Consider the following 9,298-nt stretch of genomic DNA (forward strand, 5'->3'; position numbering starts at 1 on the left):
CATCAGAAAATAATTAATGAGGAATTATGAGAGGTTATGCTATTACACATACATTTCTAACATGTAAATTATTGAAGCCAAATACTTACATTTCCCCAAGCTGTTTAGCTGTAGTACAGTATTCATAGGCTTAATCGTGAAGCATACAGTGGTCCCACTTTTAACTCTCTCTTTATATTACCCTTATTGCAGATGGATGCACAGAGGAAGACAAGAGTAAGAAGTGCAGTGTGGGAGTACTACACAACCAACACCAGGGAAGGCAGTTTTTGACAGAGCCCTTGTTATTCTTAATTTTGACATTCATTTTCCTTTTTACACCAGACATATATATCGGTTCAAAATATCGGCTATCGGTCTACTTGATGTGTAATAATCGATATCGGCATCGGCCCTGAAAAACACATATCAGTCGACCCCTATAAAAAATGCTTTAAAAGTTTAGCAGTTTTAGTAGTTTGAGCAATGTTTATTTAACCTAGAAAATGTGTCAAAATTAAGTGTAACTGGAACATGAATTTACATTTGATTAAAACATTGAAGACATTGCGTCCTCATTTCAGAACACTACTGCACTTTTATATATATATAAATGTTTAAGTTTAGGACAACTTTAATTTGTCTCTCTGTATCTTAAATGCATTTTTCAACACATATTTGTCCAAATAATTCAATAGAATATAAAAAATTCAAAGGTCCATGGTACCCTGGTTATGCTGGTTTCATACAGATTATAACCTAAAATGCCAAAAATGCTACATCAAAAAATCATGTTATTGAATTATGCTCTTCTAGACATTAAAATGGCCTTAATGGTTATACTTTAGCATATACAGTATGCTAGGCAATATAATCCATTAGCAGTATGCTAAAAGTCTGGATTACAAACTATAGACAAAGACAGACAGACCAATCTTGGGACAGTAAACAAGGAGACTTTGATTTAATAATACTTGATCAATAATAAATATATGATAAATACACACATTGAATTAATATATTATGGATGTTATTGGATCGCTATATAATAATGGTCTTCTCTATCCACCTACATGCATGCTTTAGTGCTCTGATTATCTTTTTTAAGAGTTTCCATTTGTCTTATTTATGACAAACCAAATCTTCATAAAATAGTTTGGACTGTTTCTACCTGTTGCAGACTGAAAGTGCTTTCAAAGCACTTTGCTGAACGTCTAATCAGGCACATAAGAGTACTCGTTAAAAGCTAATTAAATATTTAAATCCAAGCAGTGTCACATTCATTGCCTAAAACCAATGAAGGACAACATCAGCAGCTACATTTTATTTTCTATTGCTTGTATCAGTCCTATTTTGAATTGCACATTTATGAGAGCAGCAACACCATGCTTTTTGTCATCCCCCTCTTATGGTCGGTATCTTCAAACCGAGTGGATACTCGCATTCATCAAACCCCGAGGCGGTTTACCCGAGCGCAGAACCCATGTGAATTGAATGAAAAGAAAAAAGTCAGACTGTGAACTTGTACTAAACAAACAGATTCACAAAGCCTTCACCTGCTCCCTGTCACTATCAATCAGTATTAACAACAGGAATACATAGGACTCCAGAGCCAAGTGCACTTAAAGGTTTCATGTGTCCCTTTTGCTCAAAAGCAGATAAATGACGAGGACAAGACTCGAAGAAAAGGTTTTATTTGCTTGCAAATGAGATTCACTGCAATGTTTGCATGTTTAGCAGATTATAAAGGACATCATAATGGGTAACTTGGAAGGTTATATGTAATATAAAGCAACACGTTCTCACTCCCTACTCGTCACATATTGACGCTTGGTCAGGACCCCTTGGCGTCACTTTTTGACGCTCAAGGTACCCCTTTAGTGTCATTTTTCGATGTGCAGAGTCCTCCATTGTTTTCAGTTGACTGTCTTAATTTAATGGTTTGCATGCATTTATAAAAAATAGAAATAATTTTATATAAATGTATACTTTCATTGGAGCACCTAACCCCACCCCTACCCTAAACCTACCCACTTCTGAACAATATAAAACACGCAGCAGGAAAATAAATGTACAGTCACAGGTATTTATTGCAAAAACTGACCATAAAAAGCAGTATAAAAGCATTACAAAGTACAAACAAGTCCTGTTGCATTCCAAGTCTTCTGAAGTCATACGATGTCTTTATGTGAAGAAGAGAGTAAAACATACCGTGCGTGGATGTCGAAAAATTACGCTAAATGGTTACCCTGTGCATCAAAATGTGATGCAAAAGGGTCCTGACCAAGCATCAATATGTGACGAGTTGGTAGTGAGAATGTGTTGTATAAAGACCTCCCAAAAGAAGTCTTTTCATTTTAACTAAACTCTTACACCACTTCTCTACCTCAGACCTGTGTTTTCTACCTTACAATCCAATTTTCTGCACAAACTGTGCTATAATGGAAGAGTGGCTAATATGTTTCTACTGACATCATCTCTTTTTCTCCTTCTCTCTCTCTCACACAGAGCTCTGGGTGTAAAGTTTCTATTTCACCCTCACTCTGAAAGACTCTGATGTGAAGCCTGCCTCCTGGAACATTAAGAGAGTGCATGTGCAGTGTGCTAATTCTCAACTGACAAAGCCTCACTTCAAATGTATGAACTCATCAGGGAGAGGAGTGAAAAGTCCCCCTCTTTCTTCCAATTCCAGTGTAATGAAAAAATGTACAGCTGGAAATTGAGGCTTTATGTATGAGGGAGACAGATTGAGTAGAGAGAGAGGTATCCTCTCTCTTTTTGCATCCCCTCATTTAAAAGGCCAGTCAAGTTAGCATGCAGAGCTACAGAAAAAAAACAGCAAAGAATCCTACAGGAACTGTGAACTATGAGGCAAATGAATAATGTTACTAAAATGTTTTGTATTCATAAATAATTTATTTGTTTATGTGTTTATTTGTACTAATAATATTCTGTGTAATTGAGCATACTTTAAGGGATAGTCCACCCAAAAATGAAAATTCTGTCATCATTTGCTCACCCTCTGTGCATTTCTTTCTTCTGCTGAACATAAAAGAAAATATTTTGAACAATGTTCATAACCAAACAGTTTTGGTTCTCGTTGACTACCACTGTATGAGAAAAGAGAAAAACAAAACAATGCAAGTCAATGGAAACCAAAACGGTTTGGTTACACTGGGAAGAAAAATAAATTCATTCAGAAATTGCTAATAAATTTCACAAATAAATACAAAGAATCAGCAAGTAATACATTGAATTAAACATAAAATTTTATAGTAGTAGGACTAAAAAAAAAATCAAAATTTTGAAAAATATTTTAAGTTTTTTTTTCAAAATATCCATATAATGAAAGTCAATGGGGTCCCATTGAATTTCATTGTGTAGAAAAAAACACAAGAATAAAAAAAAGAAAAAGAAAAATGAATTTAATTTATTTGTTATTATATTTTTATATTATTTTTATAATTATGCATGTTATTATATTTATTATTATATTTATTTTTTATTTAGCAATTTATTTTATTTTAGTTTCTCAAAATATCATCTATGTTCCACAGAAGAAAGAAATGCATAGAAGTTTGGAATGACATAAGGGTCAGCAAATGACAGTATTTAATATTTGGGTGAACTATCCCTTTAAAATAAATTAATCACTGACAATAAAAAAAAATGCATAGGCTGTTTCTAAATATATGGTCACATAATACAGTCCACAGTTCTCTAGATACATGGTATGGCCCAACTTACCACACTCTCCCCTATTCTACTGTTCATTTGTCTTTGACATGTGGCTGTCCCCCTCTACGAGATCTTTGCACGTGATGTTCAATAGACAGCAGGTCAGCAATCAGAAGAGACACACCACGAGCCAAACAGAGATGAACAGCAGACAGATAGAATGAGGAAAAAAAGATCATTCCATTTGTCTCCATCTAGCCCATTTCAGCCAGCACTTCCATGCTGCTGTGCTGTCACCATCTGAATACACCTGTTGGCAGTGCAAAAAATCATCTCTCTCGACAGCTGCTCTTTAATCAAGCTTTATAATGGCAGACGATGCAGGAAGCTGCGCATTTCACACATATCACGCGTGCCTGAAAAGATACAATAGCGAGGTAAAAATACAAGTTAACAGTGATGGCTTCATCAAAGGGTTTTGAGCCGAATGACATTTCTTACAGAGCTGAGTTCAGAGAGTTTGCTTACAGCTCCCAATCAAACATGGAACGGCCTGTATTTTTAACCGTGTGGAACAAAGCACTGCATATGAGTCAGACAGAAAGGAAGAACAGCTACAAAGACAAAGATTGCTTAATATGGAGCAAATTGTGCTTAGGGGCAAATAATTGTAGACTGACATTTCAAAAGCGGATGTTAGTACATCTCACTTTGATGAAACTTAACCTATCAAAAAGCAACATCATGTTCCTTCTGTAGAGTGTATGATTAGACAGACATACTAAGAAACTTTTCATAGTTACAAACTTTGTCAGAACAACAGATAATTAGAAAACCTTTTTTAATAAAAGTATATACAGTGTATATACTGTATATACATAGTCATGTCAGAGCAAAGACAGCAGATGAATCTGTAATGTTGTTAGTTCTCTACTGAGAATAAAGTAAGAAGCAATTTCATGTCAACATTTGTAGTTTGTACCAATGCGACCAAAATACACATTCAGTTTTTTAACTTGTTCAGCAGACAAGGAAATTACCATGGTTATATGCAAAATGCTTATCATTTAATTTATCTTTAGCACTGTAAAGTATGCCAGTGCGAAGCAATAATTACATACAATTCTCAATTCTCCATGCATATGTGTGAAATGGCCTTATTCCGACTGGATTTGATAAGAGAGCCTGAAGACACAGAAGTCATGAATTAATTCCCCACCACCGCCCTTTCAAGTTGGTGCAAAATGAAGACTGTCTCTCACATCATCCACCACATGTTATTTCATTTTCTATCACTGTGGGGTTATTTCAATATATTTGCTAAAAGGAAGCTAGATTGCTGCTTGTATTTTATTAATTTACTGATATGATTGAAATGATTACAGGCCAATTTCAAACAGGCCTTCCCTCAAGGACGTGATAGAAGACTCTGAAAAGAAAGAGACAAGAAAGAAATAATGATATGTGTCAGAAGTAAAAGGAAATGGATATTGATTTCTTTTCTGCATATCAAATTTATCCCATTATTTATTTCAGTTGGTCTTGCTTGATCTTGCTATCAAACAAAAGTTTCACTTTGGATAAAAAGAGCCTCAGTTTATTGTACATGATAAAGGATTCATAAAATATTGAAAATATTACAACGATCCTTTACTTTTTTTTAACAATTTGCTTATTTTCATTTTCATTTCATAATAAAATAACCATTCTATATATTATTATTTGTAAATACACTGTAACTTTGTATCACAGTAGCATGCACACATTTCAACTAGATGTGTCTCTTAGTCACTTGAGATCAGTGTTATTTTTCTATCATTGATACATTGATATTGTTTTTTTTATTAATATTTTAAATTAGTTTATATTTTTAGACTTTCCATTTTACTTTCCATTTCTAAAGTTTCAGTATTTTTGTAATTTTTTTTTTTTGTACAGTATACATTCATTTTTTATTTCAGTTATAGTTTTAGTTATTTTAGTACAGTACATCAAGTTCAACTTCAAAAGTGAGAAATGTTGCATTGGCTGTTAGCTTAAAATATGATTACTTTTCAAAATTTTATTTCAGTTAACATATTTATAAGTAATTTTTTTTAATGGTTTTAGTTTTAGTTAACTATAATAACCCTGCTCTGTTTAATTTTAAAGGTGTTTTAAAGGAGCTTTTCAAAGAGCAGACAGCCGTTTTGTTTTTTGGTATTTTGCTCCCAAGAGTTAGTATTCAGGCCTGTCACCTCAGCCTTTGCATCCTGAAAAGAGATACTTATCATGAACCATAAATCAATCGAGACATATCAAATAGGTTTGATGGCTATTCTTACAACATCTAGGGCTTATCTCAGCTTTACACTGCAGCCTCTTACACACAACTAAATAACACAGAGGGGAATAAACAATGAACAGAAAATGTTTCTATGGTTATTTTTAGAAGCCTATTCATAGCAACATGCAGAATAAATCCATTTTTTGTACATTTTATCCAAATTTCATATTCCTTTCAAAAGTGCTTTCAAGTGGCACACAAGGAAACGTTCAGCTTCATGAGAGCACTGCTTGAAATAAGGTCTCCTGGAATTACTACCACAGCAAACTGCCTTGAGAACTGAAAACCAAAAGGAACAACCCCCATTACAGCCTCAAATGGACAATGACAATATGGTAGTAGTTTAAGAAGGCAATCACAAAGAAATGCCCTCAAAAGACAGATAATGACTTAAAGAGATTGAGGTGAGAGCAGCTGTTCAAGGACCATGGAGTGTTTGACCACATCAGTATTGATTTTGTCACCAGGTAGTGGTCATGAGACAGCTGACAGATTGTGAAAGATACACTTCATTAGTTGTAAACATCTATGTAACCATGGGGTTCCTAATTATTTTCCACCTGCCTTCTTTCTAAACTTTTGCTTAAATGCCTAACATCACTGATCCGACTCGCATTCCATTTATAAACGCATGGAAATGGTGATACAATGCGAGTGCAACACTGGGCTCTTTACCCACAGGTTAAAAAAAAAGCTTTTCTAATTGGAAATTTGAGCTATAGCTTATAAGTAAAAGCACAAATGTGCAAGACTTGCAAAAGCAGTGCAACACTAATTATAACATTTCAACACACACATACACTGAAGATCTATTAATAACTGGGGGAGACAGAAGTAAAATGAGCTATACGGGGTAAGATGAGCCACCCTTTGTTTCTAGGCAACCATATACAAAAATGGATGTGACAGCATTTTCAGGAAGAGGTAATCATTTCATTCTATCTGTGAAGAAGGAGAGCGCACGACGGAGGTAATTTACGTCCAAAAATTTGATTTTTCCATCATGATAATATAGAGAAAACAGAGGAAATTTTCAGATACATTACATTTAGTTGCTGCCATGATGCAAGAGCTACACAAAAGATGAGATAGATAGATGGATAGATAGATAGATAGATAGATAGATAAAAACTTTATAGTTAGCATTACAATTAAACTTCTCAGAGTGAATGACTCTTTGTTAATTTTGTAATAGCAAAAGTTAATAAAGGCTTATAAAACTTTATAGTTAGCATTACAGTTAAACTTCTCAGAGTGAATGCCTCTTTGTTAATTTTGTAATAGCAAAAGTTAATAAAGGCTTATAAGTACAAAGTCTTTTGATTTCCCTAGCTTGGTTATTTGCTGGTTCATAATAAGCTTTTCACTCAGATAATTTAACTCAAGAGTAATGGCTGTGACTTCAGGAAAGCTTAAGCGGTTGACAGAAATGCTCTATTGACTGTGACTGACTTCTAATTTGTGTGGTATATTTAATGAATTAATTAGGCATAGGCACTTAAAATGCTAATTACACTCATTTTCACAAAAAAGTTGCACCGTCGCTGGATATTAAGAGAAATGTTGGACATATGTGAAAAGAAGATTGAACACCTACACAGATGAGAAGTGGAATTAGAGTAATGGTTATCACTCCCTCACACATGAGGTGTGTATTTTTATGACAAAAGGTTGTAAATCGGTTTTCAGAAATTTTAGCATATCTTCTTTGCTCAAACATCTTTATAAAAAAGCCAGTTCTGCACTCAACAATGAGTGTTGTAGGTGATTTGGCACCTCCACACACACCCACTAGCAAGACTCTATTTAAGAAAAGAGATGCAGTTAACATCACATGAAACATAATTTAAAGGAGAAACAAACAGAAAAACACTGAAGCAAACAACAGTAGCTTGCCTGATTAATTCATACTGCGTGCATGCAGGGAAAAGTACTCCTGCCTCCAGCACCATAGACATCACTATTACCCATTAAGGTAAGCTTACAACTTAACTGTGTAATTATTGTTATGGTGCAGCTATACATTAGGCAGTGTAAAATGAGTAAACATAGTCATTAAAGGTTCAGGGAAGTGGTATACAAATATTCACAATTAAATATAGAGGTCCACCAACATGGAGATGGTCACATCATTTTAAAAATCATTTGTTTATAGAAAAACAAAAGCTTGTAATGAATGGCTGAAAAAGTATGACTTAAATTCAATAATGTAACCTGTAATATGTTTAATAGTAGATACATAACTGTTTGTTGCTATGTGGAAGCAGAGCAGAAAGCTTTCACACATTATTGTGCATTTGAATGTAAAAGGATTTATTATGTTAAATACATAGTTTGGCATTCATACAAAGACACTCAGAGGAACAGAAGATGTGGATCAAAAGAGCAATGCCTTTATGCTATTGACTTTTTCTTTGTCTTTCATGTAAAACTCTACTTTTTTAAATATTCTTTTGCATTTGCAAGTACAAGCAATTGTTAATCCATCTTATCAACACAAGTATATTGGGAATAGCGTTATGCAAAGGCCCATTTTTTCTCAAGATTAAACCTGTGGGAAAAAAAAAAATAACAGTAAATGTCAAAAGTGCATCTACAGTGGTTGCCCTTTAGGTAATCATATTCTCATTGTAAAATAAATTATTTTCCTCTTCTGACCTCCACAACATCTTTAAACAACTGAAATTTCATGGTATCCGCATCACCATTATGCGAATAGATAAGAAACAAGATCGGAAATGATAGACCAGCTCAGGACATTTACCCTTTGAAGAAACTAATGCATAGAGGTGTGATGTCTCTACCCAGAATGCATTGAAAGTGATAACTTGTTTTCACAAAGATGTTTATCAATAATGATGTGACATAGGGTTGCTCTTGGTACAGTATGCTTTCCTGTTGTCTATGAGGTGCAGAAGGGCATTGTAATGTGGTGTTTGGGTTTTGTTTTGTTCATGTTTCCATGTCTTTTATTTTGTAATTGTTTTATGCTGTTTGTGTCATACTTCCCTTGCCCTCATGTATCTCAGCCTTGTGTATGTGTCATGTTCTGATTGGTTGTTTTAGTCATGTGTCTTGTTTCCCATTGGTTTGTTCTTGTCATGTGACCCTCTTGTTTCCTATAAGTAGCCATCATGTTGCCATTGTCTGTCGTCGTGTATTGAAGTTGTAACCCGCTGTTGGTGAGTCTGTTCATGTCAAGTCTGTTCATGCCTCGTCAAGTCAAGTCTGTTCATGTCAAGTCAAGTCTCGGATTATTGTTTGGATGTTTGGATCACACTGTAAATAAACTGCACTTGGGTTCTTCACTACGCT

Source organism: Sinocyclocheilus rhinocerous, unplaced genomic scaffold, assembly GCF_001515625.1.
Source record: "Sinocyclocheilus rhinocerous isolate Xijiao unplaced genomic scaffold, SAMN03320098_v1.1 scaffold85, whole genome shotgun sequence".
NCBI lineage: Eukaryota > Metazoa > Chordata > Actinopteri > Cypriniformes > Cyprinidae > Sinocyclocheilus > Sinocyclocheilus rhinocerous.